Here is a 26497-nt window from a genome sequence, read left to right on the forward strand (position 1 = left end):
TGTAGTGCCACTTTTACCTTTTGCTTGCTTTTGAGGACAGCTGAAAGTTGAACAAGTTTCTCAAATAGTCTAGATCTTGTGACTCAAGCTTGTGTTAAATTGATCTAGGGAGTGGCATTCATTTAGGTTACATCTACAAATAGTACATACGGAGAGATTATTCCAGCTATTAGTAGGATTATCCCATCCTATGAGATGTTACAGTACCTGGACTTAGTTGCCTTATGCACATTGCTTCTCTCCACCTGCTACGGCAGGTGATAACTTTAGGTTAGGTCCTAACTTTTAGGAGTCTAAAGTTAAGTGAGGTATATCTGACTTTTAGTGACTGTTTCATGCTACTTAAGATCAGCATGCCCTCCCTCAGCCAGCAAAGCTTCTTTTCACCTTGCCTATGCAGAGTAGCCTCTGTGTCTGTAGAACAAGAAGGACGTGCCATAAACAGTAAGGGAATTTATCATTGGCTTTTAAGGCAATCCACTGAAGTCTGCAGACACACCCTGCAATTCATGTAGGTTATTTTTTTATTATGTGGTTGTATTGGATAGTGTATTATATGCAGACTCGAGTTCATTGTTCCAGTATCCCAGGGGATCTTCCCATGAAATTTGTGATAGTGTTGTTCCAAGCCCAAGTTAATATGCCCTAAATTAGTTCAGTGGTATTCTGAGTTGCTCACTTACCCGATTTTCAGTCCTGTTTTTGTCTGACAGCTGGGAGAGACAATTCAATGTACTGGTCACTCGTCTGTTCTGTATCTTACTTCATATTACTCCCCTTCCCATCCACCCCACCACCCCACCCCACTTTTTTTTTTTTTTTTTTAACAGTGAACATTCTCTTCACAGAATCAAAGAATAGCTGAGGCCCCATGTTTTAGCCATCCCCAAACAGAGACCTAGAGCTGAGACAATAAGTGATGTTTGCACCTCTGTGAGAGCAGATTTAAGAAAGGGGGAACAAAAATCCTGCTGTGCAACAGCAGCTGGGAGAGCAAGGAGTGAGAAGCAGCCCTGCAGCCCCCAGGTCAGTGCAGCAGGAGGGCAGGAGGTGCCCCAGGCACGCAGCACAAGTTCCCCTGCGGCCTGTGGAGAGGCCCCTGGTGGAGCAGGCTGTCCCCCTGCAGCCCATGGGTCCCACACGGAGCAGATCTCCACGCTGCAGCCCGTGGAGGAGCCCCCGGTGGAGCAGGTGGATGTGGCCTGGAGGAGGCTGCGGCCCATGGAGAGCCCCCACAGGAGCAGGCCCCGGGCCGGAGCTGCAGCCCGTGGAGAGGAGCCCACGCAGGAGCAGGGGGTCTGGGGGGAGCTGCCGCCCGTGGGGGACCCGTGCTGGAGCAGTTTGCTCCTGGGGGATGGATGGACCCCATGGTACGGAGCCATGTGGGAGCAGTTCTTGAAGAGCTGCTGCCTGTGGGAAGCCCGTGCAGGCTCAGTTTGGGAAGGACGGCATCCCATGGGAGGGACCCCAGGTGGAGCAGGGGCAGAGAGTAACCGTGAAGGAGCAGCAGAGACGGAGCGTCAGGCACTGACAACAGCCCCGAGTTCCCTGTTCCCCTGTACCACTCAGGGAGAGGACGTAGAAAAGGCTGGCTGGGGGGAAGGTGTTTTTAGTTTGCTTTTAGTTTCTCACTGTTCTGGCTTGTTAGTAATAGGTAATAAATTTTATTATTCTCCCTATGCTTAGTTTGTTTTGCCCGTGACCGTAATTGTTGAGTCATCTCTTTGTCCTTATCTCAGCCTTAGAGCCCTTTTCATCATATTTTCTCCCCCTTTCCCTTTGAGGAGGGGGAGTGAGAGTGTGGTTGTGGTGGAGCAGCTGAGTAAAACCACCACAGGTATAAAAATATTATGGCTCAAAGACAATGCTTTTTTGCCTCCCCCTTTCAAAAATGAATTAAACTGTAGCATACAGTTTTAGATGTCAGTATGTAGAATCAAGGTCAGCTTATGCTCATAACTGACAAAAAGTACAATGCCGTGGATCTTATTCTGCCTCTATTAATTATATTTAACAACAGATAAAATATAGTGACACTCTTCGCTACCTTAGATATAAATGTCTGAATTAGAACTAGTGGTATAATCATGAGGAAAAACCTTGGTGAAACATTTGTCCTGCAGCAACATTTGCTGCTAAATATTCTGAAAAACAGGTAGCATTTATTTTATTTTATTTTATTTTATTTTATTTTATTTTATTTTATTTTATTTTATTTTATTTTATTTTAATATTATTATTTTCATCTAAAAGATAAAACTGGTATCTGCTAAGTACTACTTCATGGAGCACAGTAAGGTCTAGATTTCACCTTGCATATGCTTCACCATGACTTAGAAACCATCATTAAGGATAGAGGAGTGTAGGAAATAGGGAAGATTTTATTCTTTAACTGTATATTTATTCTTTCAAACCACTGCCCTCCATACGTCCTGCTGTATGCTGAGAAATAAGTGGCATCAATAATGAATATATTATTTCAAAAGTATGATTTTTCCATACCAACCTACTCATGTGATGCTTTGGTTAAGTAGCCACATGGGAGAGGAACTAAAAAAACATTTTGGAAGCAAATTTTATTACTGTGTCTGCAAATTTTCATTACGAACGACATTCTACAGGACCATGTGGTTATTGTTAACACAATCCACAAGTCATTAAGTACAATAAATAATTTACACATCAGAAAATTGATTGCTACTCAGAAATGATTGCAACTTCTGTTTATTAGATTTTCAAACATTTTCCCTTTAGTCAAATAAGGTCACTTTGAAAAGCCTTGAATTTATCTAAAAATTAGCTCAAGATTCATAAAAGCATTAACACCAGTTTTTGTGCACTGAATTCATCCAATAAACTGCACAGACTAAAAGTACAGGCATAGCCTCTTTAGGGATGCGAGGTAGCTGTTCTCATTTTCATCTCGGTAGGAATTTTGCTTGTAAGAGATGTGAGAAGAATAAGGGTTAAAATGAATACAGATCCCCTCACCCCGTGACTCCAATTTCCCTTTTTAGCTTAAAAATCATAGTTTTTTAGAACAATTATCTTATTATAAGCTATACTGTATTCTGGATATAGCAAACAGCTTAAAATAGAAGATATTATACAGTAACCTGGTCTGCATTACTTTAGTGGATCATTTTTCAAGTTGCATAATAGTTTGCGAATACAAGAATGAATAACGTTAATGCTTTTTGCTTTTTTTTTTCCTTAACTTTCTGTCAGTCAAATCTATTAATGTTTGATATGTATTATTGGCCCTGTTGACAAAAATACTTCATTAAATTCAGGGTGTTGAGGTTGTTTCTCTTAAGAGGATAAATCGATTGCATTTTTTTTTCTCTTTTGCCATAGTATTAAAAATTAAATTAAATGCTTTTTCTTGCAGATATTTTTCTCAGGCAGGATAGCACTGTCTATGGTCCTTCTTAGGCACTTTCTTCAGATTTTCTGCCTCTTTCCCTGGTGAACAAGGTCAGCACAAACCTTCTGTTCATAAAAATTCTCTGACTGCTTGTTTAACATGTATCTATACTTTGTATGGTAATAAGTGTAACTTTTCTGTAGTGGCAGTATCTAATTTTCTTAAGGAGCATACTTTTTTGTTTTAACTATACTAAAACAAGGTGTTAGCAGCTATGATATATTTCAAATATTTGGATAATTCTGACAAACTCAAAACACCTGCAAAGTATAATTTTTTATCTTATTTTCTATTTACTTGAAAGTGAGCAATAACAACTATTCTCAAGGTTTTAGATTTCAGAATGTCAGTGGTTTAATTCGGAAAGTCTCACCTTCAGGAATCAAGCAAGATATTGATTGTTTCAAAAAATTATGTCACCATCTGAAAATGTAATTAAAAAGAGCTTTTGCATGACTTACTGTCTGACTAACCATGAACAAAGAAGCGCACACATGGGGACATATTTTGCAGTCCTTAATCAAATGAAATCCTATTGTTTTCAATGGCAGTTACACTCAATTAAGAACCACAGATTTGGGCCCATACATCAGAGATGGTTTTAGGATGATAATTACCGTATTTTCTGTTGAATATATGTGTATAACAAATGCAAGAGAAAAGGACTGATTGTTTACATTCATCATCATATCCAAGTATGTTTACATTGCTGTGAAAATATATACAATGCTGTAAAATAAGAGAACAAAAGTCTCTTGCCTTCTTGATTTTTAGCTTACTTCAATCATTTGTTATCTATATTATCTTATATTCAGTTATGACTTTGTATGGAGTTTTTAAAGGAATTGTGTAAAACAAAACATGTTCACCAAACTGATAAAATTAATACTTCTAGTTAGATCTCCAAACTCTGTTCACCGCTTTGGCTAAAGGCTGAAATGAATTGCTTAAGCCTAGTCACCTATTGCCATCCTTTGTAAAACTGAAATAATCTGTGTGGTCTAGCAGACATGGCAGCAGTATCTGTGGGATATTTTTCCCATTCTGAACCTGCAGACCGGGAAAGGTTTTCTTAGGGCATTGTCCTTTCTTTAGGCAACTGAACTGAGCTTTAGTATTTCAGCTGTAATCATATTGGGGAGATCAATCTTTCCCCAGGCTGAATACATTCAAAGGAATAAGAGTACATCCCAGTATTTCTGTTACTTAGTGGAAATATTTCAGTGCAGTTTAAGGGATCTTCCTACATGGGCCTCTATCAGGAGCAACAGTATGGGTAAAGAAGCTAGAGCAAGGAACACGGAATTCATCACTCAAGTCTCTACCAGCCATCAGCTTCTCACAGATCTTCTCTGAATGGAACAAACAATCAATTTTGAAGTCACTGTCCTCCAAATGTAAAGAGTCCTGTGACTTTTCCCATTTCCTTGTACACAGTTCAGATATATGTTGCATCATGGCAACAGTATCACATTGATACTGCACTAAGTCAATACAACTACTGAGTGAAAAGATGGTGCAATTTTACAAGGACCCACAGAAAAGCTGAAACACTGTACTTAAGAGGGGGGAGGAGAGGAGAGAGGAGGAGGGGGAGGTGGGAGACAATGAGAGGGGGAGGGAGGGAGGGACAGGGAGAGAGAAGAAGGGAGGAGAGAGAGAGAGAGGGAGAGTAAGAACTAATAAACTAGTAACTCATAAACTGGAGGCTACATTTCATTCTTGGCATCCCAGCCAATGCCACTTGTAAGCAGAAAAAGGGAATTTCAGCTGAATATTTAATTGTCCTTTGGAAAGGGCTTCCAATTGGACTTACCAGTGCCTAGTCCCTGAACAGGATTTGTTGTTCTGAGAGAGAAATGCTTTGGGAAGAAAGAAAAAAAAAATCCAAGCAGAACTTTCCTAAAATGCAAAACCTTTTTGAACAGGCAAATTTCAAAAACTAATAAAAACAAACAAACAAATAAACAAACAAACAGCAACCTCATAAATAACAAGGGATAATTTCCAGAGTGTAAACAAATGAATCTGCAGGATGATGAGCTAAAAATAATCTCTTTTGTGTAAGATGTTTTATTAGTCCCTGAGCTACTTGTTTCTCACTTTTCATTTGGGAAGCACAATACCATTACAGACATTACAGACAGCTGCCACAGTGGAATAAGCCCATTGCATGAAATATCTTATTAAAAAAAAAAAAAAAGTAAAAAACCAAAATGTTGACAGGTGTGTCTTAATTAGTTTTGATAAGTAATTAAGTTGTTTTCTTGAGAAGTGTCTTCCCCCTTCAGGTTTACTGTCTCTAGTGTAATTTCCAGATGTATTAATCATATCTTAGATGCAAAAGTCTATTTTGGGGGCTACATACATTCTGACATGAATTCACGTATAATCATATAAATAACACAAATAAACAAACAAATAAATAAATAAATAAATAAATAAATAAATAAATAAATAAAAAGGTGCATGTCCCAGAATCTGCAGAGGAATTAGGTTGTATTGTCCCAGGAGTATTTCTATTTTCTATTCAAACCTATATTGGGTGATTCTATAGCGGTAAGACAGTGACTTAACACTTTAGAAAATTAACCAAACATATAAACCAATTTGATCTCAGCACTCTCAAGACTAGTATAACATGGGACTGTACACAGCAAATCACAAAAATAGCACTGCATACTGAAAGAATATTTTCTGAGGTACTATTTATGGGGAGCAATGTCTGATTGCGTTGATAAAATCTGTTTAGTTAGCAAGAGATGAGCTTTTGTTTATTTGTTTGTTTCTTTCTTCTCTTGGGACTCAGACAGAGATTGTAGTGAAAGAAGTAATATAAGAAGAAAGAGGGTTCTGGCACCACTGAAAAAGTATTAAGTCCAGTAACAATGTGAAGCTACCCGATTCCATCTCCCTCCTAGGCATTGACCTATGTGGCATTAATCTAACAATTCTAATCATGACTAACTTGATGAGCTGTAAGCTTTGTGATGTTATATATTCTGTAAGGCTTCTTCACATCATTCTGAAAAGACTAGAAACTGTTAAGAGAAAGACACTTAACATGTACAACTTGAATGAAACACCTTTTTATTTTTCATGTTATTTCATCAGTCTCTTCTTCAATTACTGAATTAATTAGTGAATTACTAAGTAGATAATAACTATCAATAATAAAATGAATATATAACAATGATAAGATCCCTTTTTCATATTACTTATGCTTCCCATTGTTGCAAAATTGAATATTTACATGCATTTGGCTAAAGATACTGAAGAACAATCAGGAAATGTTCATTGTGACAATAAATTTGATGCAACTTGAATACCCATTTCTTTTTCTAAAGGCTTTACTTAAGGAGGAAAAATGAATGAAAATAAAGAAATAACATGTAGTTATAATTTAACAGTGATAATCTGACTTTACAGTAGCTAGTCACCAGGTCACTGTCTGCTAGAACACAGAATCACAGAATGGTTGAAGTTGCAATGGACCTCCAGAGACCATCTAGTCCAACCCCTCTGTTCAAGCAGGGTCACCTAAAGCACTTTGCGCACAATGACATCCAGGCAGGTTTTGAATATCTCCAGAGAAGGAGACTCCACAACCTCTCTGGGCAATCTGTTCCAGTGCTCTGTCACCTGAACTGTAAATACGTTCTTCCTCATATGGCCATGAAACCTCCTGTGGTTCAGTTTATACCCATTACCCTTTGTCCTATCACTGTCCACTACTGAGAAGAGTTTGGCCCCATCCACTTTACACTGTCCCCTCACGTATTTATAGAGGTTGATAAGATCCCCTCTCAATCTCCTCTTCCCTAGGCTAAACAGGTGCAGCTCACTTAGTCTTTCCTCATAGGACAGATGCTCCAACCCCTTAATCATCTTCATGGCTGTACACTGGACCCTCTCTAGAATTTCTACATCCCTCTTGTACTGGGGGTGCCCAGAACTGCACACAATAATCCAGGTGTGGCCTCACCAGTGCTGAGCAGAGGGGGAGGATCACCTCCCTTGACATGCTGGCAACGCTCCTCTTGATGCAGACTGGGATCCCATTGGCCTTCCTGACCACAAGGGCACACTGCTGACTGGAACCTGCCAAGGTCTTGCTGACCCTGGACTGAACACAGTACTCCAGGTGGGGTCTCATGAGAGCACAGTAGTGGAGGAAGATCGCCTCCCTCAACCTCCTGGCCATGCTTCTCATCAACCAACACCCCAAAGTCCTTTTCCACAGGACTGCTTTCCAACCATTCTCCTCCCAGCCTGTACTTGTGATCTTGATTGCCCTGACCCAGTTACAGGACCTTGTACTTAGCCTTGTTGAACTTTGTAAGGTTTGCCCAGTCCCATGTCTCAAGCCTCTGGACCTGTCCAGGTCCCTCTGGATGTCATTCCTTCTTTCTGGTGTGCCAAGTGCACCACGCTCCTAGGTATCATCCACAAACTTACAGAGGGTGCATTCAATCCCACTGTTCATGTCACTGAAAAATGTAAACTAAATAGTGAAGTTCCCAATAGCAACCCCTGAGGAACAGCAGTTTTCAAAGGCCACCACCACCAAAACTTTGTGTGCAATCATCCAGCCTATTCCCTACCAACCAGGCGATCCATCGATCAAGTCCATGTCTCTCCACTTTGGAGAGGAGGATGTCCTGTAGAACAGTGTCAGTTACTTTCCACAAGTTTAGGTAGATTATGTAAGTTGTTCTTTCCTTATTCGCCAGTGATGTTAACCCATCATAGAAGGCCACTACATCTGTCAGGCAAAATTTGCCCTTAGTGAAGACATGTCGTCTGCCACAAATCACCTCTTTGCTTTCCATTTACTTTAGCATAGTTTCCAGGAGGATCTGCTTCATGATCTTGCCAGGCACAGAGGTGAGACTGACTGGTATGGAGTTCCCTGCGTCTTCCTTTTTTTTTTTCCTTTTTAAAAATGGGGGTTATGTTTCCCCTCCTCTAGTCAGTGGGAGCTTCACCAGACTGCCACGACTCCTCAAATATGATAGACAGTGGCTTAGCAACTTCATCCGCCAATTCATTCAGGACTCTCAGATGCATCTCATCAGGTCTCATTGACTTCTGCACCTTCAGGTTCCTTAGGTGGTCTCGAGCTGATCTTCTCTTACACTGGGTAGTTCATTGTTCTCTCTGTTCCTGCCTGGAGGGCAGATTTAGATTAGATATAAGGAGTAAATCCATTAGTCAGAGGGTGGTGTTGCACTGGAACAGGTTGCCCAGAGAAGTTGTGGATGCCTCTTCCTTGGAAGTGTTCAAGGCCAGGTTAGATGGGGCTTTGAGCAACTTGGTCTGGTGAGAGGTGTCCCCGCCCATGGCAGGGGGGTTGAACTTAGATAATCTTTAAGGTCCCTTCCAACCCAAACCATTCTGTGATTCTATGAATTATAGATCAACAGCCAATATTGTTACAACAAAGGTTTTAGAGTACTATGTGGTGCAGATGGTATATGCATGACAGACACAGCAAACTAAGGTTTCAGTACATGCAGGGACTGGCATGTGATTTATATCCCCGAACTTCAGAAGGAATTTGTCTTCCCTGTTCTGTGTCAGCCATATAGTTTTACATCTAAGCTATGTTTCTAGGCTCATGTCCAAACAAACAGAAGTTTAGAACTCAATTCAGTTGTTGATTCAGAAAACTAGGGCTCAGTTCAGAAATATAAACGTCTAACTCAGAATGTCTAGGTGATAACAGTAGGTATGACACTGGATATATAAAAGACCTTCTTGAGTTGCAGACAGAGATGATGTGGAATGCCCTAGTGAGTCTGTAACAGAAACGACCCCATGTGCTGTGGACAGTGCAGATCAAAGGACATTTCATCTGGCTATAAGTACATTTGTATAAGTATTTTCTGGATTGATCCTTTCACTGTTTTGACTGAGGGCTTGATTGAGCTGCATACACATTTATGTATAATGCTCTTTATCATGATCTAGGTTACCCCAGCTACCTTCAAGCTTCCTACCCAGGAGATCATGAATCTTTTAGTTACTATGTCACAAATGCAGCATTACAAAGATGTCTTAGATGCCCAAGAGCAATTCAAAAGATTTCCAAATGATTACTGAAGCCAAGCTTCAAATTCTTACTGACTATAACAAGAGTACTCAAACCTAACAGATAGATAACGAAGGAAGAAATATGCTGCATTAATGAAATCATCCAGTGACATGTAAGAGTCCTCTGGTTCTGTAAAGCATCTGCACCAGGATGGCAAGTGTGACAAAGGATCAATGTGGCATCAACCTCCTCTGGAGTGGCAGCTGGAGGACAGATAAGCTTCATTAGGAAATTCCAGGTGAGACTCTGCAGCTGTTTGAGGGAATCTGAACTGAACTTCAGCTGCCTATGTCCAAGCTAGCTAGCCTGGATTCTCTGCAGTTTGTGGAGAGAATTAAATGCTTTCTGAGCATGATTCATTTCATCATATTGTAGACATCTGAAATAAGTCAGAGGAATAATGCCTGAGAATCACTGTTTTTAATCATTGACTATAATGGAAGCCTAAAATGAATAATTCAACTTAGACATCTGCTATACGGGCATTGAAAGATAAGCATGATGAATATTATACCAGAAACCCCTTGAGAAAAACAGGGAGGAGACATGCAGTGAAACATCACAGAAAATCCCTACGGAACATAGGGACTATGTAGAGATACTGAGAGTGCAAGAAGTCACTTAAAGTTGAACTGAAAATAAGACTGGAGTACAGAACTTGTCCTACAGAGACAAAATAGGCTAGATGTAGGTTTGGTTTCAAATCCTTTTATTTTATTTATTTCCAATCTGCCTCAACCAGTAGGTAAGATCTTCTCTACATTTCAAGAGCTGTTTTTGATCTGTTTTCTAATAACAGAAAACATTAAAGAGTTAAAACCATCTTTACTTTAAGGAAAAGTGAAGATAATACCACGTTTAATCTGTAGTTGAATCAGGCTTCTGACATCATTTTTTAAAATTATTATTATTATTATTGTTCTTGCTGCTGTCGTTGTAAAAGACAGTCCTTTTAAAATGACAAATTAAAGAATATCATTCAAAAAAGAAAAATCCTAACATTTTATTCTGGACAGAATTTCTGTACTCTTCCTAGGGCACGCGGCCCTGTTTCCATTGTCTGTGCATTTCCTTCTTTTGCCTAAATTTGACCAGCAGGCCCTTGTTCAACCATGCTGGTTTCCTACTTTCCCTGCTTGATTTATTGCATATGGCAATAGAGAGCTCTTGTGCTCCAAGGAAAATATCCTTGAAGAGTTACCAGCTCTGATCAGATCCTCTGTCCCTAAGGACTGTGTCCCATGGGATCTCACCCACTAATTCTTTGAACAGATGGAAGTTGGCTCTTCTGAAGTTCAGGGTCTTGACTTTGCTTTTTGCCAGGCCCATATCCCTTTGAGATCACAAATTCAACCGGGGCATGGTCAGTGCAACCCAGGCTTCCTCCATTCTTAATCTCTTTAATCAGCTCTTCTGCACTGGCAAGCACCAGGTCCAGTAACGCTTCTTCTCTGGTTGGTTTGTCTAATACCTGGACAAGGAAGTTGTCCTCAATGGACTCCAGGAGTCTCCTGGATTGCTTACTGCCTGCCATGTGGCTTTCCCAGCAAACATCTGGGTGATTGAAATCCCCCAGGAAGATGAGAGCCCATGAGTGTGATGCTTCTTGTAGTTGGAGCAAGAAGGCCTCATCCAGAGGCTCCCCTTGGTTGGGCGGACTGTAGTAGACCCCAACCACAACATGTCCTTTGTTGGTCTGATCCTTAAATTTTATCCACAAGCTCTCAGCTTGCTCTTGGATGTTTCTTAGAGGGAACTCTTCACAATCTCTCCAGTTCTTAACATAGAGGGCAACACCCCCACCCTTCCTTTCCTTCCTGTCTCTCAAGTAAAGCTTGTAGACTGTAGCTTTACAGGAGACAGTACCTCAATTTTGGAGGATATAAGAGACTTTGAAAGTTTGATTATGGTTTGTTCAGTCTTGAATGATAGAGAAGACTCTCAGAAATATTTCCTTTACAAAAATAAAGATATGAAGCATGTACAACAGGGTGATTCGAAGTTAGTACCAGTATTACCACTTAGAAATTGTAAAATATTTAGCTGTACAAAGTAGAAGGTATATATATATTTAATAATAAAGGCTTTATGATTGGAAATAGATGTAGCTTTACTTTTTAGATTAGAAAAAGTCGAAAAAAGAAAATGTTGAAAAATGCAGAAATCTTCTCTTTATAACATAATATGTTTTGGCATTATTTTTTTTTTCATCAGTTTCTTCAAATTTTGAATGGTAATATAAATTCTAGGTAGTCAGAGATTAAGATACTGTAGCTGATATGCTTTGCAAAAAGCAAGACAAACATGACCAAAAAATATTCTTAAATAGGATTTTCAGACTCTATGAAGGTCATTAGTGGGGCATGAAATTGAGCTAAAAGAGCTCTTAATGACAATAATTAGGAATGCTAGAACAAACCCCTAAGTTCTCTGTATAATTGCTAGTATCTGCCTGAAGTTTAGATACCTGCAGAAACTATTTCCAAGGTATTTTCATAATTCATAGAAGAAACAGAAGAGCAGAAAATACAAAAAAATATGTAAAAATATCATAGTGAATCTTTGCTAATTTTTAGAGAATGATGGAATAGTTTCAGTTGTAAGGGACCTTAAAGATCATCTAATTCCAACCCCCACTTCCATTAAACCAAAGTTGCTCAAAATCCCATCCAATCTGGCCTTGAAAACCTCCTAGGGATGGTGCATCCACAACTTCTCTGGGCAACCTGTTCCAGTGCATCACCACCCTCTGACTAACGAATTTACTCCTTATATCTAATCTAAGTCTGCCCTCTTTTAGTTTGAAGACATTCTCCCTTGTCCTACCACTAAACTCCCTGATAAACAGTCACTATCCAGCTTTTCTGTAGGCCCTCTTTAGGAATTGGAAGGTCTTCCCAGAGCCTACTCTTCTTCCAGCTGAACATCCCCATCTCCCTCAGCCCATCTTCACAGGAGAGGCGCTCCAGCCCCTTGATCATCTTTGTGGCCCTCCTCTGGACTCATTTTAATACTGCCCTGTCCTTCTTGTTCTAGTGGCCTCAGAGATGAATGTAGTACTCCAGGTGGGGTCTCATGCGAACACAGTTGATAGAGGGGGACAATCACCTCCCTCAACCTTCTGGCCACACTTCTTTTGACACAGCCCAGGAAATGGTTGGCTTTCTGGGCTGCAAGTGCACATTGCCTGCTCATGTTGAGCTTCTTGTCAACCAGCATCCCCAGATCCTTCTCATCAGGGCTGCTCTCTACCCATTTCCCTACCAGCCTATATTTATGCTTGGGACTGTTATGGCCCAGATTCAGGACCTTGCACTTGGCCTTGTTGAACCTCATGAGGAACACCCAGGCCAACCTCACAAGCCTGTCAAGGTTCCTCTGGAACCTTTTAAGTTACTGGAATTCAAACATATTTTAGTTTAGGGATTTACTACACAAATCATTTTGGAATAATTATTGAGGAATTGGATTAAGCTTTCTTCAAATAATGTCTTGATTTAGACACCTCTGAATAGATTTTGTTATGTATCCTGCCTGCCCTCCAGTTGTAACTCCAGAAATGTACAGGTCTTGCACACATCCTAGGTCACATATGCTGGTCTTTTAAAGACATCTTGTGTACTTCAGTGTCTAAACCCCAGATACCCATGGGAAACATCTAAAGACTCCAGGAGAAAAGTTTGTTGCTATTTATTTTCATAATTCACTTTGAATTTTCACATCTAAACTGGTGCTTGTAAGAATGATTCTAGGTTCTCCATTTTAGGTACTTGTCTTGTCCATGCCACCAATGTATTTTAGAGTGAAGGCTTGAGGTGACAGTAGGTTTTCATTTTCCGACATATTTAGTCTCTCAGTGATGAAAGAAATGTAATGTATTCAGGTAAATTATTGACTTTAGGGGATCAAAAGGCCATGGTTCCCAAATATGCTGTTAGATATATTCCCAAATATGCTGTGTGGTCTTTTGCTCAGCCTAGATGCAGCTGCTAGTTTGTCTTTAAGCTCATGTATTACTTTGTTCTGGTATGATTTCCTAAATTTTTGTGCTCAAAAATAAATAAATAAATAAATAAGTAAGTAAATAAATAAATAAATATCAGGCATGTCATTGACACCTTCAATTATTACAGTACACCTTATTAAAAGGACTATTTAACTCTTGAACTAGGTGTATTTGAGCTTTTTTATTTTTTTATTTTTATTTCATTCTAGAAAGAGTTTCTAGATAAGTCTTTTACATTTTGATGTATTATTGTTTTCACAGTGAAAATGAATGTCCTCACTGCAACCACAACTGGTGTTGATTCAGGTTCAATTCACAACTGGAAAGAGATGATTTTTCAGTGCTAAGGGCTCCTACTGAACAGGATGTTTAATTGGTATGTGGGTGAAGCAGCCCTAGCCAGGCTGGGAAACTGAATACATTAATGTGTCCATTCCAGATTCCTCTCTCAGAGGTGTCCTGTCTTACCTGTTGAAATTGCCCTTTAGAGGAAGAGAAACAGAGTTCATCACTATGAAAGGATATCTGGTAACTTTAAAATCTGAATCAATAAAAGCAGGTAGGGAAGAATTCATTTGGGAATTATGGTACATCTCAGCCTAAGGATAACTTCCTAATTGAAAAATTCTGATTAAAAATAAAATCCTGTCTCATATGTCACCAACACTGGAAGTGTTTAAATTCAGTAGGAACATCCTTGAGTCATCTTAGAAATCTCCACATGTCCAGAAAGCAAGTTGGAGAAACTACCTACCCAGCTCCCTACCGTGCAGAAATTAATGATACTCAAGCACTCATTGCCATTGGGACTGATCCAGTAACTGCATTATAAATATTCCAGTGCTCATGAAGCTTCTCAGGTTTTCCGCAAAATCTGTTCTACTTAAAAAATATATATATAAATACAACAGATGCTGGTTTCCTTGTAAAAGCCATGGCTGAAATGATTAGTGTATTAAATCAGCATGGGAGTACACAACCACCGTTGGTAAATGGCTTGGATAACACCACCTGTTAGATAAGGATATGACTGCACACACTGTGTGTGGGGATTGAATAGATGAAACTGTATGGAGAGTGTACAAAAATGATCATGTTAAGGATAAAGCTCGCCATCCACCCTCAGCTGTCAGTGTTAGGCAGCAATGCAATGATCGGTTAGATTAATAAGTACCAAGGGATTTTCAGAGACTTTTGAAGTAAAGAAGAAGGCAGTCTGAAAAGAAGTATTAAAAACAAAAGCAAACCAAACCAACTAACCAACAACAACAACAAAACATGCAATACGGGACTTACACCTGCCATGGTGGCTCTGTTGTATCAACCCAACCTCAGCCCAGACCAGGTAGTACAGCTGCCCCATGGACCAAGTGGGAGCAGCCTACACCTTGCAGTGGGGTGTCAGTGTGAGGGCAGAACTCTGGGGCAACCTACTGCTGGCTGCAGGGGACCTAGTCGGGAGCTTCCTCACATAGAACTGGAGTCCTCACATCTGCTGCAGGGGGTGAGCAAGTGGGGAGCCTGCATTACACCAGGGGACGGGTGTTAATGTGCCCCAGCCCGGGGGCAATGAAGCTCTGTGTGTTGGAATGGGGGCAGGAGTGAAAATTTTGGGGGGTTGATTACAAAAGGGTTTTAGAAATTTGTATATACTTATTAACATTTTGAAGGCATCTAGCATTGTAGTTTTTCTGTTGGATTATTGATATTGATTCTGAATGTATAGCTCACTGATTGCTGGCTAATTATGTGATTATTTTTTTTTTTAGATTGTGGAGAAGTCAAAACTGAGTGGTTTTCAAACTGAATAGGTTGTTTTTTTGTTTGTTTGTTTTGTTTCTTTTTTTTTTTTTTCCTATGGATCTTCTCTTTGATCTTCCCTGGAAGATCAAATTCATATCTGAAAATGCCCTACTCAGTCCTAGCCTTAAATTTCTCTCACTTGCTTTGCCAGCAAAAGAGAAAATACAAGGATTGCATCAGATTGCGTCAGTTTTATTTATTTATTTATGATTATCAGAAAGACATAGAGATATATTAAGGTCCAAGGCACACATTTCTTTTTGATAGACTTTCTCTTACATCATTCCTGTAAGCAACTCTAAATTTACATATTTTCAATAAAAAATATTTTTGTCTGGTTATTTGTACAGTCAATGCAGAGTAACAGGCTTCAATTCATTTGTCATGTTTTAGAAATCTATTTAGGGATTAAATTAACTACATTTTAAAATACTTTTTTTTTTTCTTATTTTTTTTTCCTCTATTGGTTATAAGGGGAATCTAACAGATTAAGTTTGGTCAGATGAAAACTACTTGTACTGCTAATAAATTTTTGGTAGCATTCCAGCCTACTGAAAATGCCTATGAACACCCTTCTGCTTTGTGTTTCCTTTTATTTTTTGTCATGGGTTATTTGGATTGCCTGCTTCTGACATGCCAAACTTAATTTCACCTTATTAAGACTGTTTTGGATTGTTATCTATGTACAGATGACGAAAAGGCAGGTGATGTGATCCTTACATCTTTGTTGAATCCATCAATGACTGCCACTTTAGCTTGAAGATTAGGATAGACTTTTGGAACATTGATTTTTTTAAATTTGATTTTCTGGCTAATGTGAACTTTATTATTTATCTTTCATTTCATATTTGACATACATCAAATACTTTGTTATCAATGCAAACTGGAAAAGTTCTTTAATGATCAAAAATAAAATGATGTGGCTGCAGTAGAACACTCACACTGACATGTAGATATCCACCTTCAACTTGCTGCCCTGAATCAGGCACAGCACAACCTAAAAAACCTTCAGGTATTATAGGCCATGTTAGCTCATCTGCTTAGCAGCAGAGGTCATGATGAGCATATCACCCCAGTGGTCCATTATCTCCTCATGAAATTCAGAGAACAAATCAAGGATTCTTCTCTAGTATTAAGACTCTCTACAGGATTGGCACTAACTGGCTAAAAATTGTCTTTCCCTGCATGATCCTGACCTCCCAAGGCATTACATTCGGATGAGGCTCTGGAACTCTTGACCAATGGAATAAAGATCTTGTGAAATATCTGACAGTACCTAGACACCTACCTGTGAAGAAGAATTACTGTCATGAACGTATATATCTGTATAAGTTATGCAAACATTATTTCTTCTCTTTAGCTTTCCTTTCCATTACTCAAATATATGTAACAGTGTTGTGGTTTAACCCGGCTGGCAGCTAAACACCACACAGCCTTTCGCTCACCCTCCCCCCTCCCTCTCTGGGATGGGGGAGAGAAACGGGAAAGTGAAGCCGGTGAGTTGAGATAAAGACAGTTTATTAAGACAGGAATATAATAATAACAATAATAATAATAATAGTGATAATGATAATAGTATTAATAATAATAATGTGTAAGAAAACAAGTGATGCACAATGCAATTGCTCACCACCCGCTGACCGATGCCCAGGAATCGTTCAGTCTTATGCGTTCAGTCGATGCGTTTCAGTCTTAAATTTCTCTTGAATAATCATTAAAAAGAAAGTAAAATCCAATAAAGTGATTCCTTCTAGAACTCCAGAAATATTTACAAATGCTGCAGCAAGTACTCTTTGCTAGAATAAAGATAAATACATAAATATAGCTTAGAAATAATGGGATTTATTGCAGTGTTCTGGAACCAGAGCTCAGGACTGCAGAGTAAATAGTTCCAAAACCTTTACGCTACATCATAGAATCAGAAGACTTCATAGCTTAATATCCACTTGGGAAACCTTTTTAGATAGGGGTAACAGAAAGGAACAACAGATCTCAGAGTCACTAAAAACACTAACTCAACAGTGTATTGCTGAGCAAACTCACTTTTCCTGGACTTTACAAACAAGCTATGATTTCTGAAATATACTGAATACCTTGTTTTGATTATATTACAGTTATCTACAGATATTGCATCATAACGGAAAAATCTAAGAAATATAGGCAGCAGAACAGACCTCTGGTGGCTCTGAAGGGCTCTTTACTCACAACGCTGTTCGCTTTTCAAAGTAGTAAATGACTTTGTTGGATCACTCTATGACTGATGACAGATTGCCCCCATTTTTCTCTTTAGGAAACAACTCTCTTTGAAAAGTTCTTTCTTCCAAGAAACCAACAACCTTATTTTCAATTCAACTATGACATTTATGTGAAAAGGTTTTGGCCAATGTTTTCTTTTCAGTATCTCCTGTTTTGAAGAACCAAGGACGTGGTCCAGAAGAAACAACCAATAAAAGGGACTCTGGAGATTCAAAGAACTTGTATTATCCTTTCACTTCTGATTAACTTTTAATATGCATTCAATGTCACAGAGAAAATTAAGTTTTGCACAGACAATGTAGGAACACCTTGTGTGTGTGCTTACATATTTGTATGTGTGATGTAATTTAATATGTACAGGTAATGCATACATTTTCATCTGCAACACAGAAAGGATAAAATGTAACCACTTTTAAATCATGCAGACCTTATTCCAATAATTGAATGGGGGAAAAAATAGCATAGAGTTTTCATTTGTAAACACATGTAGAAATTGATATCACATAGAATAATTATACTACAATCAATAACTTATAACCATCACAAAAACAAATAAACTAACAACATCAACAAAAAACACAACAGCATTTCAGAAGGATGATAATACATTCAGATATATATTGTGATAGATGTTTTCAATATTCCACAAAAATGAGTTATAGCTTTAGTGGTTTTTTTGTTAGTTTTTCTCCCCACATGCAAACCAAAGGGAATAAAATACTATATCAGAAGTCTCTCAGAGCCACAGTGGAATATTTGTTTGGAGCTGGCCTAGGAGGAGAATCTGTATTCGGTAGAGGCTGGTTTGGAATGACAGCATTGCCACTTTATTACAGCAGATAGAGAATTGGTAGCTGATCAAACTGCCTTCTGACAACCTTCAGTGGTTATTTTTGAGGGTAAGTGGCTCATTTCACACTAGCTACACAGAACTGGGAAATGAGGTTTTGTGGAGAAGTATTCTGTGTGACAGTATTTGAAGTGACTAGGAAATGAGGCACATGGAGATTGCTGTGCAATAGGATTGGTTACTGTAAGTACTTCAAATGTTTGCCATTATACAGTACATTGACAAGCTATTTACCCAGTTTGATGTCTGTTAATTCACCATGCTTAACAAGCAAATCTGTCCTAACACTGAATAATAAAATCCTTTTTAAAAAAAATCTAAGCTGACCAAGTAATAAATTTCCAGCCAGAACAATGGAGTCTGTGGGCTCTTGTAAATTTAATGTTCTTGTTTAGGTTTAGTCCTTACTGTTTAGTTTCTACTATAGCTTTATTTTTAACTTAACGAATATAGAAAATAATTGCAGTTAACAGCTAAATAAGAGACACAGTCCTTTATAAGCACAGAAATTCATAGTAAGCATGGAAACATCATTTTCACTTAGCAGCAGGGGACAGGGAATGGCATATTAAGATACATTTACAACACAATTGTTTTCCTATGCCTCATGGGTTTTAAGATGTTGTTTGGAACATGGCAAGTTTTAACATGAAGCGAAAATCCTTGTGAAAGTCTTCTATTCATCAAATAGAGCTTGTTAGAGACTTCACAGAAGCTGAGTTACCCTAAAACAAAGCTAAGAAAAACAGTCACTCTATTAACAAGTCAAATTTTCTAAGGTAAGTTCATAAGTTACACATTTCCAATTCATACATGTTTATCACAGAACCAAACGCACCCATATACTCACAGTCAGCTAGAAAGGCATGTGGCAGACAATGAATCAGCAAGGCACAAAGACTGTACCCAGTTGCTTACTTATAAACTTAAGTAAAGCTTAGATATGATCTTATATCTGTATTAGTTTTCTCAGAGCTGCAAGGCAGGAACAAATTTATTCACTATTATTAACTTTATTAGGAATATAGTCCTCATGGAGATAATAAAATGTAATGTTTTAGACTACTAGGGTGTTTATAGACAAGCTCATCTTTGAAATTCTGATAATGGCAAAACTCCCATTGGCATCAAGGAGAATTTTGCCTGCCAAAAGACTGCAAGATCAACCAGACAGTATTTATAACAAATTTACAGTACATTTAAGGGCTTTTATGCCTTCAAAAATCGTTTTGTGGTTTCTTACATAATAGGTCTCTTGACTTCTCATGAACTCATTTACAGATTCTTCTTCTTGGATATTAGTTTACACACTTGAGAGAAAGGTACAAATTACAATATTTTAAAGTAATGAATTTTGCACCATCTTAAGCTTCAGGGATTTAGGATAAAAATTAACCCTCAGCATTTTACTTGGTTTTGGTCCAACTCTCCACATAACCAAACAGACATAATTCATCAAGAAGGTACTTTATGCTGAGGAGGGAGCCCATTTTTCCCTGATTATGAAATGGTAATCAGAAGTACTAAGCTTTTCTATTTGCATGAAGAATACATATGCGCCTTGTGCGGTACCTCAGTCTACTTTAGTTAATGCTATTAATCTAAACATATATTTTCTACAGCTTCATGAAAAGTGGAATATTCACAATGTCCTTGAAAGTCTCCTTGCTGCCCAGTATTACTCAGGAGGAAGGAGGAGAGAAAGAGAATGAAGGAGAGAAAAATATAAAAATACAAAGAGAAAGAAGGAGAGGGAAGGAAAAGGAGAGAGGGAGAAAAATGGGGGAAGAGAGGGAGAAACTCTTCCAGAGCGTGGTTCAGAGCAAAAGCATTATTGATGTATTCTTATTGGAAATTCCCATGTCAGTTGCCTATGCTTAAGTACTATTAATAACCCTGAAAATGAAGAAATAAAATAATGGAGACATTTTTACTATACTCTGCAAGCTGATGATTTCACTCTGACTAAATGATATAGATTTAGACATTCTGACAGATGTTTTCTGATACAGTAACATAAGGTGGCTTTTAGTCACTTGGTAATTTTGTTCTTTTGGCCTCTCAACAACATCCTAGCAAAGTCAAATCTGAAGAAGACAAAAATACTAGCTTACAATTATTATCAGTGTTTCATTAAAGTGTTACAATTCCACTTTTCATATAAAGAAGTCTAGAACTGGATAATTGCAGCATGATTGCAGTAGTGATTTTCTCCTTCTGCCAATGACTTTGTACTGCAATTCTATTGCTCGTAACCTTTGAATACCTGACATGTAATTTTATTCTGATTTATTATGCTTTAAATAATATTTGATTGGTATGAGCCACATGATGATATCACTTGCTCTGTGCTTTACAAATGCATCTGAGTGTTTGCTGCACTGTCAGAGATTCATCATACACATTCTGAAAAAGGTTATGGACATTAAATAGAGTGGCTTATTTCGTAAAAGTGGATGTTTAAATAGAGTAAGATTTGATCATGTCTTTTTTTTTTTCTTAAGAGAAGAATAAAGCTCTATTTTCTAAATAAATACACAATATAATATAAAAATTCTAAATAAATACACAATATATATATTCTTAATATACACATGTAGACTAAAGATGTTCTATTAAATTGTCTGCTTTTGAAAATTATATACTGATCCATCAACAACAGGGTACAAAGTAGTTTTAAAATTCCCCTACCTAGTGTAATCTCAGTATACTTTTTATTAGATTACTTGGAAGAAGTTTACCTTACTATACCTTTTTGGTGGTGGATACGAAAATAAAGTTGAACAAAATTGTCCAAAGGCATGCAGTAACATCTGTAAAATCATAGACTCATTTAAGTTTAAAAAGACCTTCAAGATCAAGATCAAGTCCAACCTACCGTGTCCCATAACTAAACCATGTCCCTCAGTGCCATGTCCATAAATCTGTTAAATGCTTCCAGAGACGGAGATTCCAACACTTCCTTGGCAGCATGTTCTAATGCTTGGCCACCCTCCCCATGGAGAAATTCTTCTTAATATCCAATCTAAACCTCCCCTGGAGCAACCTGAGACTATTTCCTCACATCCTATCACTTGTCACCCGAGAAAAGAGACCAACATCCTCCTTGCTGCAACTTCCTTTCAGGTAGTTATGGAAAACAATGAGGTCTCCCCTCAAACTCTTTTCATACAGACTAAATAGCCTTAGTTCCCACAGCCATTCCCCATGTGTTTTGTTTTCTTGTCCCTTCACCCAAGAGCTTTGTTGCTGTTCTCTGTACTCAGGTAACTCAATATCCTGCACTATCTGCTTGTAGTGAGAGGCCCAAAACCGACCACAGTACTCAAGGTGTGGTTTCACCAGCACTGAATACAAAGAGGCAATCACTCCCCTAGTCCTCCTGGACACACTATTTCTGATACAAGCTAGGGTAGCATTGGCATTCTTGACCATCGGACACACCACCGGCTCTTGTTCAGCCTGCTGTCAACCAACACTCCCAGGTCCTTTAGTAAAGGACAACTTTACTGGGCAACTTTCCAGCCACTCTTCCCCAAAGCTATACCACTGCACAAGGCTGTTATGACCCAAGTGCAGCACCTGGCATTTAGCCTTGTTGAACGTTACGTGATTGGATGCAATCCATCAATCTCATCTATCCAGATCAGTTTGCAGAGCCTTTCTACCCTCAAGCAGATCAACACTCCCACCCAACTTGGTGTCATCTGTCATTTTGGCTTGGAAAGATGTAGATTTCTTCTTGCACTTAGACTTTCTGATTAGTTCAAGCCAACCATGGGAAAACAGTGGCACAGCACAAATACCTGTAAAATTACCAGTCTTACTGTTCTCTTAGCACTGTACTTTGATGCCAGTACTTTGTAAATACAGAAGGTCCTTTGAACACCTCCAGCTTTACCTGAGAGACAAGAGTCATCTGGTCTTTGTCTGAGGTCAATTCCTTTTGTTCAGACGTAATTTTCTACCAAAATAATGTGATCAGGACTCATTTGAAGGAGTAAAGTTTGGATAACCTGTGAAGCTTGCCAAACAATTTTGTGTGAGAACCACCTTTATAAGATAAAGCAAAACTGCTTTTTAAAAAGATAAGGTAGATAAAAAAGAAAAAAAAAAAAAACACAATGACAACAAAAATTCCTATGCTAGGACTTTCAGTGCTTGATTGTCTATATCAAAATGGTCATCAAGTGCACAGGGAAAAGTTCTAGGTTTTCAACCTCTACATACAGCGCACATACACATCCATACACGTACCCACACAGATTTTTGCTTTAACTTAAGAATCATGCCACTTCCCAGACCACTGATCTAATTATTTAACAATCTCTCAGAGTCTATCTTAAGTTTGAAGGGAAATAATTATGCTGTAAATTTTATATTTTTACTTTTATTTGAAAAAAAAAAATCTACAAAAGACGTATCTTCACGTCCTAAACAATTTTCTGTCGTTTCACAATTTTACATATTTATACAGTTACAGAAGCAAAAGGATTTATTTATGATATTAGAAGTACAGATAACAAGTATCTCATTTAAATGTTATTTTACAGGAAACTGAGAAATAAAGTCATATGTTAACACAATTTAAACTTTAGAAAATGCATAATGTCTTTGCACAAGGTACTCCAGCTTATGGGTAACAGAATATATAATATGCAGAAACTTTAAAAGTACTACTGAGAAAAGAAAAGAATTAATAAAAAAAATGTACAGCAGTATGTCTGTTCATTCTCAGTGAACTGGAATTTTAAATACCTAGTATTTGTTCTTCTTTAATTATCATTCTTCACAGCTACAGGGCTTAGGCTGAACTGAAGCATGTGCTACAGAACCAGCGCTTCTACTAGCGACTTGCATTATATTGCCTGTCAGTCATTTTATTAAGCACCTACCACCTTTTTTATCACAGCAGACAGCACATGAATAAGAGTGTTTTAGGAATTTTGAAAATATTATTTTATTCATTTTTATAGTACAGATCTCCACAAGAGATTTAAAAAATTAAAAATGTACAAACCACACTCTCACTAGGTAGAATAAGACTCGTGTTCCTGCTAGAAATGTTGGTTACAGTCATCAGCAGAAAACTCAGTAGTAGCTATTCAAATTCTAGCTAACAAAGAAACACTATTCATAAAAAAGTAAACCCTGAAACCAGCTACGTTTTTTGAAAAACTATCAGGGGAGCAAATCTTAAAGGCAGCAATGATCCACAAGGCTTCCATTTTGCTCAGTGTCATAAGATGATCAGGGCATTTAAGCTATATCAGCTGTATTGAGCCCATTTCATAAGTGACAGGTTCCAAACTGTACAGTTTAAGAAATTACTGCCAATTTGAGTAGTGTACATGTGAAAGGAAATGTTTCAAAAGCAAGAGGAAAGCTGGAGAATGTGAATTTATGGAGGTCTAAATACCAAAAAAAAAAAAAAAAAAAAGTTCACATAGATTCGGCTCACCCAGCTCTTCTCTGAGAAAACAAGATGTTGAAATTATCCAGTCTTTAAAGATTGGTTACACGTGATCAAATATAGACATCTTTAGCACTGCTGTCATCACTGTCTTCCTGTAAGCAGCTTGACCTACCTAGATTCACTAATTACGGGCACTGTAGTTTTACCCTAGCAGGCAGTTAATTACCACACAGCTGTTCTCTCACTCCCCCCCAGATGGGATGGGGGAGAGAATCAGAAAGGAAAAGGTGGGAAAACTCATGGGTTGAGATAAGGACAATTTACCAAGTAAAAGGACAATTTACCAAGTAAAGCAGAAGCTGTGTGCACAAGCAAACCAAAACAAGGAATTCATTTGCTACTTCCCATCGGCAGGCAGATGTTCAGCTACTTCCAGGAAAGTAGGCTCATCATGTGTAATGTGGTTTGTTTTTTTGTTGTTTTGTTTTGTTTTTTTGTGGGGTGGGGGAGGGAGAAGACAAATATTATCACTCCAAGCATCCCCCTCCTTCTTTGTTCTTTACCCCAGCTTTTATTGCTGAGCATAACATCATATGGTATGGAATATCCATTTGCTCAGTCTGGGTCACTTGTCCTGGCTGTGTTCCTCCCAGATTCTTGCACACCCACAACCTGTAAGGCCAGCACAAAAAAGCAGAAGAGTCCTGGTGTCTGCAATGACTAAAAACATTGGTGTGTTATCAACACTATTTTCATAAAAAATCCACAACACAGCATTGTGTCAACCTCTATGAAGGCAATTAACTCTGTCCCAGCCAAAATCATGACAATAGGAGAGAAATACTTGCTATCATCTTAATACAAAATTGTAGAACAAGTCAAATGAATTGTGTTCTCAGAGTGCCTGGTTTTGTCCCTGAATACAAAGGAAGACTTGGATGACAAGTTCAGCTGTAGTTTCCCAAACTGCAGATGTCTAAGATAATTGCATCCAAAGTATGAATGCATATCAACATGAGCTATGTTGAAAGATTGTGGTAAAGAAATTTATCAGACTATACTGGAAAGCTGCTGAAATCTATAGTGAAAACAAACAAACAAAAAATAGAAAGCAAAACAAACACTCAAGAAACAAACTAACAAACAAAACAATGTTTGTCGTTGTTGTTTGTTTTATCAGAGTCTAATTGTCATGAAAGAGGATGTGTGAAAGACCTTCCATGAAGATACAAACTTTCAGATAACATCCTGAAACTTCTCTACTTTATATCTAAATGTGAAAGATTCAAGACAAAAATGTTCTGAATGCTATGTTTTATGACACCTGTGCATCTTAAATACTATATGTCTCCAATTTTTAGCTTGTAGTGATGACCTTCATGAAAAAGTTATGCTATAGAATTTCATTTCTGGAAAAAAAAAAATGGCATAATATTCCTCCAAGCTTGCTGTCTGATTGAATATGTAATGTAACTCAAAATGTGAGAATGTCACAGGGCACCAGAGGAAAGGAGCTAGAAATACACACAAGGACATATACCATTAAAACTTTTAGAATAATAGATTTTTATTTTTATTTTTTATATTTATACTCTGTTCCATCCTCCTTTCCTTTTTCTAATTAGCTTCCCTCCATAACTTCTCTTATAGCTCTTTAGCCTCTGGCTGGGATGACATGTGGAAAAATTCCTCTGAGGCCAATGTTAATGTGGTTCTCTGAATTGCCCTGTAGTAATGATAAAGTATTGTTGATGAAATCTCTCAAGCACAACACCTCCAGGATAATGGCCAGTGGGAAAGTAGTACAAGGAAGCAAGAATGACCTGAAGTTCATTTCCCTTTTTGTGTCAAAAAAAGACTGATCCTATGTCTCTTCTGCTGTTCTTCATTTCAAGGTCAACTCAACTTATTAAGTTCTAACTGTTACACGATTATTCAATACATACTGAGATCTCTTGTACTTCCTAACCTTTATTACCTATGGTTAACCATAGAAAAGAAAATGAATCCCATGCTATTATATGCCTAAGCAGAGAATCTTTGTGACAGTAAACAGTGACCGATGACTTGTTGACTGTTGAATCTGTTGGATGTTTTAAAAATCAATACCTTCCCAGCCTCTCATGTTCAACAACAAAGCTTATGAGAGATAAGAACTGTTCCTAACCCTAAGAGTCCACAATTCAGAATTCTCATCATTGTGCAGCATACAGCTACAGTGATTAAAGAAATACTTAATACGTAACTTTTTATTTATTTTCTGGGAAACTGCTTTATTTTATCTTGTCCTGTTATGAAAAAACATCTTGTAGATTCCATTGTAATATGCAAAACATAACTACTCTTTTTTTAGAATTCCTTTGATTCATCAGGAATGGTGTGTAGATTAATAAAGGAATGTGCAACATATAGAAGAGCCTTTTCTCATTTCTCAAATGTCAATTATTTTAAATATTTGATTAAAAATAAAAATAGCCATGAAATTTCCTTTCTGATTTGAAATTCTCTAAAGAATGGACATGAGATCTGAAATGCAGATGAAATGTATTTTCAGGTGGAAAAAAGGAATCATCTCAGAAATTTCAAGTCATAGTGCATACTGTATTCCTTCAGTATATAGGACTAGTGAATAAGAGCATAAG

General features: G+C 38.0%; 2 long non-coding RNA genes across 2 annotated transcripts in view; both read right to left on the minus strand.

The window, feature by feature from the left end:
- Nucleotides 1-26497, minus strand: part of LOC308187597 — a 374286-nt gene that overhangs the window by 224711 nt on the left and 123078 nt on the right. The gene's annotated exons all lie outside the window — the stretch shown is intronic.
- LOC308186872 lies at nucleotides 17817-24763 on the minus strand. Its single transcript, XR_013944353.1, has 4 exons — nucleotides 23901-24763; nucleotides 22341-22463; nucleotides 21181-21252; nucleotides 17817-19175 (listed from the first exon to the last, which is right to left on the minus strand). It is a non-coding gene; the product is annotated as an uncharacterized lncRNA (long non-coding RNA).

This window comes from Anser brachyrhynchus (genome assembly GCF_964034855.1).
Source record: "Anser brachyrhynchus genome assembly, chromosome: 1".
Classification (NCBI taxonomy): Eukaryota; Metazoa; Chordata; class Aves; order Anseriformes; family Anatidae; genus Anser; species Anser brachyrhynchus.